Source organism: Heterocephalus glaber, unplaced genomic scaffold (assembly GCF_053883595.1).
Source record: "Heterocephalus glaber isolate CG9 unplaced genomic scaffold, H.glaber_assembly_v1.0 deba00001532, whole genome shotgun sequence".
Lineage (NCBI taxonomy): Eukaryota > Metazoa > Chordata > Mammalia > Rodentia > Bathyergidae > Heterocephalus > Heterocephalus glaber.
This window is the reverse complement of record NW_028258330.1, coordinates 19438718-19453472: the sequence shown is the minus strand read 5'-3', so window position 1 is coordinate 19453472 and position 14755 is coordinate 19438718. Positions and strand designations below refer to the sequence as shown.

The following is a 14755-nucleotide window of genomic DNA, read 5'->3' as shown; positions in this document are numbered from 1 at the left end:
AATCCTAAAACTGGATAAAGATAATAGAAGAAAAAAGTATGAACATAGATAGAAATTTGTTTAACAAAACAAACTATTGGAAGTCAGATCTGGCAGGATGTAGAAAGTGGTTTTATTATAGGGATGGCAGTGTTGGTTCAGCATTGGGAGATACACCCCCAAAAGTCATCATTTTAACAGAGGAAAGGAAAAAGCCATATGATCCTGTCACTAGTTGGAGAAAAAGTATTGGACTAAATTCTACAGCTGTTCATGGTAAAAGCTATCAGGAGCCTAGAAGTAGAACAGAAACTTCTCAACAGATTAAAGACATATACTCCATACTTCCAGTGAGAATGCCTTATATAAATGGAAAAGATACAATGCTTTCTCCTTAAGGTGGGGAACAAGGGCAGATATGCTTACTCTTTATCTGTCCATTAAACTTTGAAACCTAGTCCCCACCAAAATAGTCTGGCAATAAAATGACACAACTAGGATAGGATTGGCATGGCAGAAGCAAAATCTTTACATGTAGATGAAATAATCATCTACAGAGAAAATACTAAGAAATCTCTAGGAGCCCCTAGAACTTGTACTTGAATTTAGCAGGATTAGAAAACACAAGGTATATATAAAAATTCAGGTCTGTGTATACTTGCTATAAATGAAGAATTGGATATTGAAATTTAAAAGTTATGTAGGAGTACAAAGGACCTAGAAAAGTTAAAAACAAAAACAGTGTTAGAAGACGTTCAGTACCTAATTTTAAGACTTCTTCTAAAGCTACAGTAATCAAGGCAGTGTTGGTGTAAGGAAAGACATATAGATCATTGGAATAAAACAGAGAATCTAGAAATAGAACCACACATATATGGTCCACTGAGTTTTGAAAGATTATTTCACATTAGCATTTTATAGAATAGAAACTCAATTCAAGAGCCGAGGAAGAGATAGTGTTCTCAGCAAACGGCACTAGAACACCTGGTATCCGTATATAAAAATTTAACCTCAATCCTTTTTTTCCATACATGAAACTAACTTGAAGGGATCTATGAACCTAAATAAGAAAGCCTAAAAGTATAAAACTTTAAGAAGAAATTATAAGGGAAAATATTTATGAATTCAGGGTAGGCAAGAACTACCTAGGATACAAAAAACATGATGTATAAAAGAAAAAAATTGATAAATGAGATTCCATCAAAATTTAGAACTTTAAATGACATCATTAAAATGAAAAGTTGTCCTTAAACAGACCATACTTACAATGCATATAACCTATGACCAGAATATATAAAGAATTCTTAGAGCTCATTAATAGACAACCCAATTAAAATGTAGACATAAAAAGATGATAAATAGCCAGTATAGCACAAGGAATGGTGTGCAACTCTAGAATCAGAAAAATACTAATCAGTACAATAATAAGATTGAATTATACACTCATTAGGGAGATGAAGTTAAAAGTTTTAAAAGCCTTGTCATGACTTTTTCTTTTTGTTGGATCTCCCCCTTTGTGTTTAATTTGTCACGCCCAGTGGATTCATTCTGCTGGGGTTCCTGGGGTTGTGATCCTCATTGTCTTTTCCTAGGGTATTGTCTAAAATTTTTTGCAGTGCCGGTTTGGTATTCATCAAATTCCTGAGGTGCTCTTCATCATGAAAGTATCTTATTTCTCCAACAATTTTGAAGATAGTTTTGCAGGGTCCATCAATCTGGGTTGGAGGTTGTTTTCCTTTAGGGCTTGAAATACATCACTCCAAGCTCTTCTTGCCTTGAGGGTTTGCATTGAGAAGTCTGCTGTGATTCTGATGGGCTTTCCTTTGTATGTGTTTTGTTTCTTTTCTCTCACTGCTTGTAGAATTTTATTCTTCTGTTGGATTTCTGGAATCCTAACTATTATATGCCTATGTGTAGATTTTTTTTTGATTAAGGCTAGCTGGAGTCCTATGTGCCTCACTTATCTGTATGTCAAGTTCTTTTTCCCTCCTTGGGAAGTTTTCTGCCATCACTTCTGTGAACAGTTTTTTTTATGTCATCTGCACTCTCTCCTCTTTCTTCATTGACTCCAATCAGTCTTATGTTATTCTTCTTTGCATTGTCTAGCAGCTGCTGGATTGATTTCTCGTGTTCCCTTACAATTTTAAAGCAAGTTTTCTTTTCCTCCTCACTAATTGCAGTCTAATCTTCTATATGTGAAATTCTATCCTCACATTGGTTCATTCTGCTGCACAGACTTTCAATGGAGTTTTTAATCTCTTGAAAATCTGTTTGTATCTGTTTTATGGATTCCATTTGTTTCCTATGTTGGGATTCCATCATGTTCCTCAGATCCTCTATTTTTTTATCTGTGTCCTCTCTAGATTTATTAATCATGTCTTGCACCCAGAGCAAAATCTTTGCTGTTATCTGAGTAATTATTTCTGATTTCATTTTTCCCAGATCCTGTTTTGTTGCCAGTTCAGAGAGTGCAGGTGTTTGAGTATCAGATTGTTCCATCTCGTTTCCCTTTGGGGTTGCTGTAGGTGATCTGGAACTCTGTTTTTGAGGCTTGTTTATGTGTTTTCTCATTTCCGGGGGGGGGTGTGCTTCTGGCGCCCACACGGCTCACCTTCTCTGCCCTACGAGCCTGGGATGGCAGCAGGGGAGCTTCCTTCTGGGTGCTGGGACTGGCTCACCTTCTCTGCCCTAGGAGCCTGGGATGGAGGTAGGGAGCTTCCTTCCAGGTTCTGGGACCAGCTGAGCTTCTCTGCCCTAGGAGCCTGGGATGGCGGCAGGGGAGCTCTGGACTTTCCTTTATAGGTGATTTGTTTCTTTTCTCTAAGAGCTTTTATTTATTTATTTTTCCTGGTACCCGGAATTGAACTCAGGACCTTGCACTTGCCAGGCAGGTGTGGCATTGCTGAGCTATATCCACAGCCTTCTAACAGCTTTTAATATTCTCTTTTTGTTTTGGTTTTCTGGAATCATGACTATTATATGCCTTGCGGGAGATTTTTTTATCATGGCTAATTGGAGTTCTATGTCTCACTTATGTGTACGTCAAATTCTTTTTCCCTGTTTGGGAAGTTTTCTGCCATTACTTCTGTGAACAGTTTTTTTGTGTCATTTTCGCTATCTCCTTTTCATTGTCTCCAATCAGTCTTATGCTATTCTTCTTTGCATCATCTAGCAGCTGCTGGATTGATTTCTCCTGGTCCCTTACTATATTAAAGAAATCTTTCTTTTCATGATCACTAACTGCAATCCTGTCTTCTATATCTGAATATTCTATCCTCATATTGGGTCATTCTGCTGCATATACTTTCAATGGAATTTTTAATCTCCTGGCTATCTGTTTGAATCTGTTTCATGGATACCATTTCTTTCCTTTGCTGGGTGTTCATGGTTTTCATCATTTTCCTGAGTTCCTCTATTTTTGGTATCTGTATCTGCCCTAGATGCACTGTAGTTATGTCAGAAATTATTTCTGCTTTTATTTTTTTTATTTTTTATTTTTTTGGTACTGGAGCTCGAACTCTGGTCCTTGCACTTGTGAGGCAGGTGGTGGAACCACTGAGCTAAATCCCCGGTCCTCTTTTATTTATTTTTTTCTAGAGCTTTATTCATCTGCTTTGATACTTCTACTGTTATCATTTAAGAGTCCAAGTGGGTGGCTTTCAGATTGTTCTACTCATTGCCCCCTGGGTTTTCCTTTAGTGAGCTGTAAGTCTGAGGTGGTTGCATCTTATTTAAGTGTCTTCTCATTTTCTATTATTTTTTAAAATTCAATTCCTAGGTTTATGCTTGTAAATTGCATATGACAAGTTGCATCTTGTTTAAGTGTCTTCTCATTTTCTATTATTTTTTAAAGTTCAGTTCCTAGGTTGATGCTTGTAAATTGCTTATGGCAAGTAGCTTTATTACCAGTATTCAGAAACCTTAGGAAATGACTACTTCTCAGAGGTATTTTCCAAGTGTAACTGGCTTTTGGGTTTTGAGTCTGTTGCAAGATCCTATCTCTTAAATTTATTGGAGATGAGAAATTTCTGCCTTTTGGCCCAGCTGCCAGTTCTTTGGCACTGGTCTATAGTTTGGTTTTTTTTAAGGACCTTAGGCAATCTCAGTCTTGGTATACCAGGAAGAGCAACTATTAGCACAATTACGTCACCTTGGCTAAAGCAGCATAATCAGCAATAACAATAGCATCAAATATAGCCTAGAAAATGACAAACTGTGGTAACTATTAATTTGCCACCTTTAACCAGATGAACTAGATTTGTGGTTATATAACAAAATCTAAAATGAAGCAGAAAATTGTATGTAATAAATAAGCCCTTAATATGGTGATTTCACCCTTAGGGGAGAAGATTTAAAAGGGGTTAGCAGGAAAAATAGAGAAAAAAAGAGAAAGAGATTAGAAGCAAGGCTGGAGGACAAAAGAAGATTATACAAACTTTGTGAACTGGTGAAGAAGACAGGAGGGAAAGAGAAAGTAAGTAATAACATCAAAATAGAACAGAACAAAACAATAAAAACTAGAAACCATGTTCAAACAATCAAGAAAATACAAAATAAGAACCAGAAAAGAGGAAAACAGAAAGAAAAACTTAAAAAAGAAAAGAAAAGTCCGATTTAAGGTGTGTCTCTGCTGTTATTGGTAGACAACATGGGCAGATAGAGTCCAGAGCCAAACTAATTAATCCCCAAAAGATAGCTGTAGCTTTCCCATGGGGTAATGGATAATCCCAGCCAGCCTACACCTTTAGTTCCACTGAAGTTCAGGCTGGGTTTTTGGCTATGAGGCTAGAACTGGGTTTGTTGTGCATACAACAGTCCATGTGCCTTCTTTCAGCTTGAACTCTGCTCCCTGACCTCCTGCTGACTTGAACTTGGCACCCTCACCAAGACACCAAGGAGCCATTAGATGGAGTCAGCCCATAGATGTTCTGAGTTCCAAGCTCAGTTGGTTCCTCTCTAAGATGGCTACTGGCCAATTACTCTCTCCTGGGTGATGTCTGAGCCCAAATAACTCACCAGTCACTCCAGTCTGCTGTGTCCACTGTTCCTTTCCACTTGTGTGTTTCTCCTTAGAGTCCTCTGGGGTCACCAGTAGTCACCATGCATCTGCAGGTTCGACTTGCCCCCACGCTGTGAGGTCAGGTTCTTGGAGAAAGTGCTGCTTGGTACCTCCCTCCTTTTCATTGTAGTCCCTCTCTTTGCTCTCCCCATTGACTTCAGTTCTCATTTTAGATCCTTCTTGGGTTCCCAGGACCCACTTCCCTCTTTCTCCTCCTTGCATTGCTATATTCCAGTGTCAGAACACCAAATCTCAGAGAGGCTCTTTCTCAGCTGCTCACCACTCCACCATCTTCCTGGAAGTCCACTTGTTTATTTTCTGCAATAAATGCATTTCACTATTTATTTAGATGTTAAAGCTCTCACACTAAGTTGTTTTTTGTGGGGTTTTTTGGTATCAGGGATTGAACTCGGAACCTTGCACTTGCGGGGCAGGTGGCAGAACCACTGAGCTAAATCCCCAGCCTTCACACTAAGTTTTTACAAGCTGGTGAACGCTGAAGAATTATTTCTCCCACCAAACTGTTACCATACATTCACAGACAGTGTAAATGTATGGTTGAAGTATCATTAATACACATCACAATTTTATCAATTATATAATCAAACAAATTGTCAAGTATCCAAATATTAATTTCCACAGTTCAAAGGTATATAAAATATTAGCTTCTGCTTAGTTTGTTAGCAGAGACCCACTACTATTTTTGCAAGAGGTTGGGAAGAGAAGGGAGAAAAAAATTACAAAATAAAAATAACTTCAGATAAGTATGGAAAAATTACAAGAATTTCAGAACTTTTATGACTAAGAATTTTTAAATTTTTATCAGTACATGTTTATAGTACATAATGATTGCATTCTTCATGTAGAGTTGGCACATGTACATGGCTCTTTTTTGGTGGGGTGACAGGGTCTAGCTTTGTAGTTCAAGCTGGGCTTGAGCTCACTGTGTATCCCAGGCTGGCCTCTAAATTGAAGTGATCCTCTTACCTCATCCTCCTGAGTGTTAGGATTACAGGTGTGCACCATTGTGCCTGGCCTCTTAATTCTTCTTTAAATTCTCTTCCCCTCTTCTTCCTCCCCTTCCCTCCATCTTTTTGGGCCCTTCTCCTACATTTTTTTGTAGAACATAATAATCCCATTTCTCATAGAGACTTGGTACCTATACCCAATACATCACAATCTCCCCCCTCTTAATCTCCCTCTCCTAAGAAATGTTTTAGCAACAACGACAGCATCTCTACCATTTAAAAAATATTTACTAAGTTATAGAGCATAGTCTTCATGTTGTGCACAAGACAAAGGTAAAATTTTACTGAAAGTATTTAATAGCCCCCTCCTATTCTTTTTCAGGCCCTTCCTGTTAAGTTCTACCTCAGAGTGCAAACATTAACTGTAAGACTTTCTTTTTTGTCTTGAAACATTAAAGGCATGTCAATAACAATATAGATTTTCAAAATGGAGGTTTTCCGTAAAGTACAAAGTAAGACTTACAGAAAGACAGTAAATAATCATCACAAGATTTGGTAATAATTAAAAGAAAAATCCATGGTTAAGCAAACCTGTTGTCTAGTGGTATGAATGTGGAAAATGTAAACATAAAGTGGATGGGCAAATGGCCACATAGCCCCTACAATGCTTGAAATGACTGAAGGAATAAATCACATTAGATCTAGAGTATTCATAGTTTCTAGAATTTTGGTTCTATACGATATTAAAAATATACAAGTATTGTGCTGGATAGTTTAGCACCTAATCTTTCTTAATTTCATATATATTGATAAGATTCTGACACCAATCCCACCTGGGAAATAATCTTTCAAAAGCCGCCAATCCACATGCAATAACATCGCCAAGGTGTGGAGTGCATATCAGCACCTACCACCAAGGGCTTGCTCCCCCCTCAACTTTTCAAGTTCATTAAAAAAAAAAAAGCTCAAATCCTGGCACAGTGGTGCATCCCTTTAATTCCAGCACTGAGAGAGGCTGAGCCAGGAGGATCCTAAGTTTGAGTACTGCCTGAGTAACTTAGTGAGACCTTGTCTCAAAAAATAGAAAGGGCTGGGGGATATAGCTCAGTGGTAGAGCACCTCTGAATTCAATCCCTAGTACTACAAACACAAATTTTAATAAAAAAGATTTGGTAATTTCTTTGATACTGGAGATTGAACCCAGAGCCTTCACACTGAGCTATATCACCAGCCTTTTTAAAAATTTTGCTTTCTTGGTTCTGGCACCTGCCTTGCAAGTGCAAGTTCCCGAGTTCGATCCCAGTACCAAAAAAAAAAAAATTTCATTTTCTATTTTGAGACAGGGTCTTGCCAAGTTGCTAACTTGCCCCACACTGGACTCAAATTTGTGGTCCTCTTGCTTCAGCCTCCCTAAATGCTGGATTCCAGGTGAATGCCACCATGCCCTGCTTGAAAATATTTTCTTAAATGTCTAAGGAGATGAAAATACTAACTATCCTGATCCCATCATTCCATATTGTACATATGTATTCAATTATCACACTGAACCCTAAAATATGCAGGATTAAAACAATAATTTTACCACAATTTAAAAAAATAATTAAATGGAAAATATTGACTGAGAGGCAACATTTGGAAATCAAAGCAAGGGAATTTTTTTAAACACTTGATGCAAATATGACAAAATATCAACAGTAGTTCATTTGAGCAATTGATACCCAGGTGTTCATTTAATTAGTCTTTGTTCTTAACAGCATATTTAATTTTTTCAAACAAGTAGCACCTCCCAGTCACTACAAAAATGTAAGCTCATTTACAGAAAATGGTCAAATTTGCAAACAGCAAATTTGCAAAGCAAGATGTACAAATGTCCTAGAAGTGATTAAAAAAAAACCCCTTCAAGTTTATGAGAAACCTGTGAAAGGAAGATGCAAACAATAAAATGCCTTTTTGTTTATTAAATCGAACCATCTAAATAATATGGAGTGTGCGGAAATGAATACTACCTGCTGAATGAAGTATAAATGAATATACTCTTACTGGAAGGTGTTTTGGCAACATATTTATAGCAGGGTCTCAAATTCGTTTTTTTTTTTTGGTACCGGGGATTGAACTCTGAACCTTGCACTTGTGAGGCAGGCACGGTGCCACTGAGCTAAATCCCAGGCCCATTAAATTCATTTTCAATCTGACTTGAACATAGGATTGGTGAGGATTCCATTATTCTGTAAATAGATTTTAAACTGTCAAAGTTAATTAACAATAATTTGACCTGGGTATGTCATATCTCCCTATACTGAAGGCACAGTGGCCCATGGACTCACAGCCCCTTCTAAGAATAGGCCTACCAGCCTTCATTCTCTAAGTTATCTCTCAGTCTTAGATGTTTGTTCTTGCTCTGGCCATCACATATGCATTCAAGCCAACAGGGTGGAGGAAAGAAGGCGCAAAGAGTGACACCAGTTGTCTCTTAAAGATTTCTGGGGGAACCAAGGGATGCTTTGGGCTGCAGGATGCGGTTTGTCAGCACCCGGGCTGGGCTGAGGTGGCGTGGTACCATGAGGTGCTGGTACTGAAGAGCTTATTGTATCTGAAAACTACATTAAAAATCGGAACTTTTGGGTCTGGGGATTTAGCTCAGTGGTTCTGCCACCTGCCTTGCAAGTGCAAGGTCCTGAGTTCGATTTCCGGTACCAAAAAAAAAAAGTGAAACTTTTATAATAATATGGACAATCATTCTATTGACCTTCCTTCAAAAAGGATCTTTAATTTTACAAATAATAACATGAAGGAATTTAAGAAATCTCCAAAAGAAGTTGGCTGCTTACATAAATAGTTGGACAAGCTGAGAAAAGCCTAGATCTACTACATAAAGTGATCTATCACAGAAGGAGAGTTCATCATCCCTTTCCAAATCCTTGTTACAGAAAAAAACAGGCCCTTAGAAGTGGGGGCTTTGACACGGCAAATAAGGAAAATGAACTGGCTTGTGCAAGCCACTTGCCTGAAAAATTAACACCCCAATAGTTGGACATAAATGTGTTAAACTCTAGTGACTGGTTCTTCACAGACTGAAAGCCCATCATCAAAATATGTATAGTAGGTTTTTCTCTGAGGCCATGAAACAATGGCCCAAGTTTTGTTCAGCAGGAATTTGATATTGAATGTACTTTTAACTTTCTAGAGAAAGAGAAGTATAAGTGAATTTGTAGCCTATTTTTTTTTTACTCTCCCCCTTACCCCCGTACTGAGAATGGAACTTAGGACTTTGCATTTGCTAGGCAGGCACGGTGCCACTGAGCTACATGCCGGGCCTGACTTGTAGCTTATTTAGTGAGGCTAGAAGACCTTGGACTTGTGGTAGATTGCCTTCTTGTATTCACCAATAGTTTATAGGAATAAAAACAATATATCTCACTTGGCTGCTGTGTAGATTTATTGCCTCTAGCAAAGCCATTACTTAAAAGCAAATTTGAAGAATATGTAATAGTTGGCTTAAACTGGCTTCAAGCAGTAGTAAAAAAGGTTGTGGTCAGAATTCTTATACAAAACAAATAATAAGTGATAAAATATTCAGATTTAAAAATAATAATTAAGTAGATTGTGGGAAGAGGAAAACCATCTTACTCTGGTTCCAGGATATACTGGTACTGTAGCTAAGGATATAGAAGCTTATTTATTGCAATTGTATTGAGAGATTTCATCTACTAAAAACATTTGGTTATTCAAAACATCCCTAGACTATGTGATTTCCAACTCTGAACTGTGGAAGAAATCAAAGCCATCTTTTTCTAATGAAGCTTGAACAATCTACTTCACATTGAAGTGGAAAATATCCAAAAGTTTATTTTCAATTTCAATGAGGTGAAAGTGTACTATGAAGATTGTTCATCTTTGCTGCATTTGAGACTTACATTTACTTAGTAACATTGTTTAAGAACTACTGGGTCTTAATGCAAACCTGCATTAGAAGATAATTTATACTATGGGAAAAATAAAACAGGATTTATTACTAGGAACCACAGAAACCAATCATCAATTTTTTTGGGTGTGTTTTATTTAAAAAAAACCCCACCTAGGGCCAGGAATTTAGCTCAGTGGTTCTGCTTCCTGCCTTGCAAGCACAAGGTCCGGAGTTCAATCCCCGGTACCAAAAACAAAAAAACCCCACCTAAGTCTGTGCAACTATTTTCCTATGTTGAAGAGACTTTCAAAATTTAAAACACCATCATAAATCAATATTAAAATTTTTTGTACACACTAAGATACTATGTATACAAAATGCTTTATTAATAAGCCAATGTGATATGATACTAACATGTTTTTAAAAAATTAAAACCAACAATGCTTCCAGCATGATAAAAGCATGGAATTAAATCAGAGGTTTACATTCATGTAGAATGTTTCATTACAACATATTCCATACCATTTTTTTTTTTGGTACTGGAGATCGAACTCGGGACCTTGTGCTTGTGAGACAGGCACCAGATTCCATACCATTTTTGAAATGTGAGAATATTCTTAATATCACTGATTTTTCTTGCCAGAATTTTCATGTCATGTATGTATGTGTTATCATTATATAAAGAAAAAGGTGAATATGTATTTGTATGAATGTTTAACTGGAAATGTCCACAGAGTTGGCTAATTTATATTCACTTTTTATGGTATATAGACCTCTAATTTTTTGGGGGGGGTACTGGGGATCGAACTCAGGTCCTTGTGCTTGTGCAGCAGGCGGCAAAACCACTGAGCTAAATCCCCGGCCCAAGACCTCTAATATTTTTAATTTCTGTATCATTTAAACTTAATTTGAGTAAATTCACTAAATATTTCTTTTAAAAAAGAAGAAAAAGAGGAAGGAGAATGAAAAGGAGGAAGAGAAGGAGAAGAGGGAGGAGGAGGAGGACAAGATTATTTCAGAAGCTTCCATATGATCTGTCTCCCTTCATCTGGTGTGAAGAACCTAATTATATGTTCATGCTAGTTTTTACTCTGGGCAGCTAAATAAACTTGTTTTATTTTTGGTAAAAGGGAGTGAATATTAAAAAATAAACAGCAATATTTGCTGTGTGTAAATAAAACATAGTAATTTTATTTTGATCTGGTATTTCTTGAGCCAAGCCATGTAGTGCAGGAGCTGTTGGTGCCCCCTCCAGATCCCTTAATCAGCCAATACACCTAGTGTTGTGAGTTCTGTCTGCCTTAGCTCATAGTTTCTGCCTTCTTCAGAGAATTACACTTGGCTTCCAGCTGCCACCTCCCAGGGAAACGTCAGGGAGGTTACAGACACTGGGGGAGGCAACTACTGACTCATCGACAGAGAAACCAAGAAGCCCTGCTCTTGCCTCAAGGGGGATAACTCTGTAGTGCAATTCTCACTCACATCCTGTGGGATCAAACCAGATTCCAGCTGGGATCACATTATTGTCCCTCCTGATGTACAGTGTGCACTGCTGTTCCTTTTCCTTCCTTTTTTTCTGTCCTTGTCACACTTCTTGAAATGTGCACTCCTCCCTAGAGCACACACTCAGGAGATTATGTGTTCGGTAATCCCCGTTTTGGGCTCTGCTTCTACAGAGCTTGATCTAAGACAAGTCTCCTACCTACTGGGTGATAGGAAAAGTTAAGTTTCTGTTTAGCAACCTTAGTCTAATATATAACAACGTGGTTAGTCTTCAGATTAAGCCTCAGACTCTGCAATAGCTTGGATTACTGTTCTCAATTCTCCACTCTTTCGGTAATATGCATATTTATTGTTATCCATTGACTTTGAACTTGGCCATGAGACCTAGTTTGGGCAATGGTATGTTAATGGATATGATGTAAGTGGAGGCTTTAAATGTGTCTGCATCACTTGCCTTGGTTCTTACAATCCTGTCCTCTGTCATGAGAAGAGCAGGTCACTGAAGCTGCTGGTCTTAGAATGAGGGGACTTGTGGAGCAGACATGAATCCCTCATCTATGGACTGGAGGATAAGCCTCATAGATACCAATTGGAAAAGAAAAGCTGCAGCTGAATCTCAAACCCATGAGTAAAAATTCAAAGCTTATGATAAGAGAATTCTTAGAAACCCTAAATTGTTACAGGCCAGAGAAAGGGGAGAGGTAAGAGATAAGAGAAGTTCACTGTTGGGCTGGGGATTTAGCTCAGTGGTTTCGCCGCCTGCTGTGCAAGCGCAAGGACCCGAGTTCAATCCCTGGTACCAAAAAAAACAAACAAACAAACAAGAGAAGTTCACTGTAATTGATAGCTTCAAGTAAATCAACAAAGAAAAGGAAAAAGAAATGACTCCACATCCCTTTTCTGTACATTGACCATTACTCATCAGGGTCATGGGGATTCCACTTTGAGAACCAGCCAACCAAGAAATAGCTCATATGGACTGACCTCTTCTCACAGGACTATGGCTGTTCTCCTTGTTCTGCCCCTCTTATCTACAGTTAGTATAGGTCTCATATAAATGATTTACGTTTCTTCTCCCCAAAATTTTATTGCAAAATACCTAGTTTATTGGGTCTGGTAGACATTTTCTTTTTAATTAATTTTATTGTACATTTTAGGTATACAATATAATGCCATTCATCACTGGAAATTTGCACCTTTACATACTTTCTCTTGGTTCTTATTTTTGCCCCATTCCCCTGCCCTCCCTTCAACCCCTCTGTCCTTCCCTACTTATAAGGTTGACATTTTCCCAACTGCTTTCTGGTGGTACTGCTGCTGTAGCTTAGGGAATTTGTCCACTGAACTTTTGACTGGCATCTATACAGCTCAATGAACCCTTTATTTTCAGAGACTTCTTATTCTCAAGTTTGATTTAATTTAGGAGTAAAGCTCAGTATGGGTTCAATTCCGAGCACTGGCCCCTGCTCTGTCCCCGGTTTGATTTAACATCTGTAATGTGTCACTGTTTTTTAGGTTATTTTGGTTTTTTATTTGTTGTTGTTTTACGGGGTCTCAGTTCAGGGCGGGCTTGAACTCACTATGCAACCCAGGCTGGCCTCAAACTCATGACCATCCTCTTGCCTCAGCCTCTGGAGTACTGGGATCACAGGCATGTGCCACCACACACAGCATTTTTGAGGTTATTTGTTGTGCAGAAGAACCATGCCCAACAGAATCTTTTAGGAACTAATACTCAGATTCTTAGGTCTTCAGATTTGTCCCTTTCTCAGAGAGCATCTGGGAGGCAGATTTATGGATCTATCACCTCTCTGCTGACATCTGCAGCTCATGAGATTCATTCTTTCTTGGTTTAAGCTGTGTCTGGTGACTGAGTTTCTCAAAGTTTTTTGTTTGCTTTTGTTTTTGTTTTCAGTACCCAGGATTGAAGCCAGGGAAGCTCTGAGCTACATCTCTAGCCATATAAAAATTTTTATTTTGAGACAGGATCTCTTTGCTAAGTTGCCCAGGTTGACCACAAACTTGTGATCCTCCTGCCTCAGCCTCCAAAGTAACTGGGATTGCATGCCTGTGCTGCTGAGTCTGCCTTTCATTGGTTTTTGGCTGCCCTGTGGACACCTCAAGTCCTTAACTTGCCTGCCCTGTCCCTGTCCATGTTGGTCAGTCTGCTCAGCACCTTCTGGTGCCCTGACAGACCTGCAGGTCTCAGCTGGCAGCTGCTCTATGAGGGAGCGTGAGCCTCATTGCCTCAGTCCAATTGAGGCTGTGTCTTTGGCTGTTCTGTACACTGTTTTTCCTGGGTTCAATTAGGGACATCCTACCCGGTGGCCTCCTTCCAGAACCCTAACTATGGAATGGAGCAAGAGCTTCTGCTCTGGAAAACCCAACCAAATACTCAAGTTGCCTTTCTTTCTCCAGAATTCAATTTGGAACAGAGAAGCTAGCATTGGTGTGTTCTATATCCTTTCTCTGCTTCCTCTCCCTTCTTTTGTTCTCCATAGTACCCTCAGGGCAAGCCTAAGTGTTGCTAAATTGCCCAGGCTGGTCTCAACCTGTGATTTTCTTGCCTCAATCTCTGGTAGCTGGGATTTCAGGTGTGCATCACCATGCCCAGCATACACAATACTTGGTATTATGTACTGATATATACTTGATTGATTTATGTTTACTATTATTATAACATCATTGATTGTTTACTATGCTATACTTTTTTTTTTTTTTTTGAGACAGGGTCTTGCTATGTAGTTCAGGCTGGCCTGAACTCACTATGTAGCCCAGGCTGACCTCAAACTCATGGGGATCCTCCTGCTTCATCTTCCCAAGTATTGGGAGTACAGGCGTGCACCACCACGCCTGGTTTATGCTATACTTTTAAATCATTATTTTATAGGGTAATCCTTATTTTTAAAATGTTTAATATATACTTATTTCATTAATTCATCTGGTATTTATTGCATCCCTTGATTGTACCATTTTCTCTTGTGTAATTTTAATTTAATCTTGATTTGTTCTTCAATACTACAGGAGCAATATGCTAGTGTGCGTGCGTGTGTGTGTGTGTGTGTGTGTGTAACATGTAGCATAGGTTTGTGGTAAACTAGACTAGGAAGTGCCTGGTGTATAAGTACATTCTCTGGTGTTTGCACAGTAATGAAATCCCCTAATGACACATTTCTCAGAAAATATCCCTGTCATTAAGTGACACATGCCTGCTTAAACAAAAGGATGGCAAATACAGTTTGGATAACTGAAAAGAGCAAGGTCCCCATGGCCTGTTTCCCAAGGCCCCAGGGAAGAGAAGAATCTCATGCTGAAAAAGAGTGAGGTTAAGAAAGCCTACTG

General features: G+C 38.6%; 2 pseudogenes across 1 annotated transcript in view; one reads left to right on the top strand and one right to left on the bottom strand.

The window, feature by feature from the left end:
* The window catches only part of LOC147824673 (eukaryotic translation initiation factor 2 subunit 2-like), a 33137-nt pseudogene that overhangs the window by 4324 nt on the left and 14058 nt on the right, over positions 1-14755 (bottom strand). The window contains exon 3 of the transcript XR_015441986.1: positions 4996-5356. The product of XR_015441986.1 is annotated as a eukaryotic translation initiation factor 2 subunit 2-like (transcript). The remainder of the gene's footprint in view (positions 1-4995; positions 5357-14755) is intronic.
* On the top strand, positions 8390-9190 carry LOC101725859 (KATNB1-like protein 1 pseudogene; annotated as a pseudogene).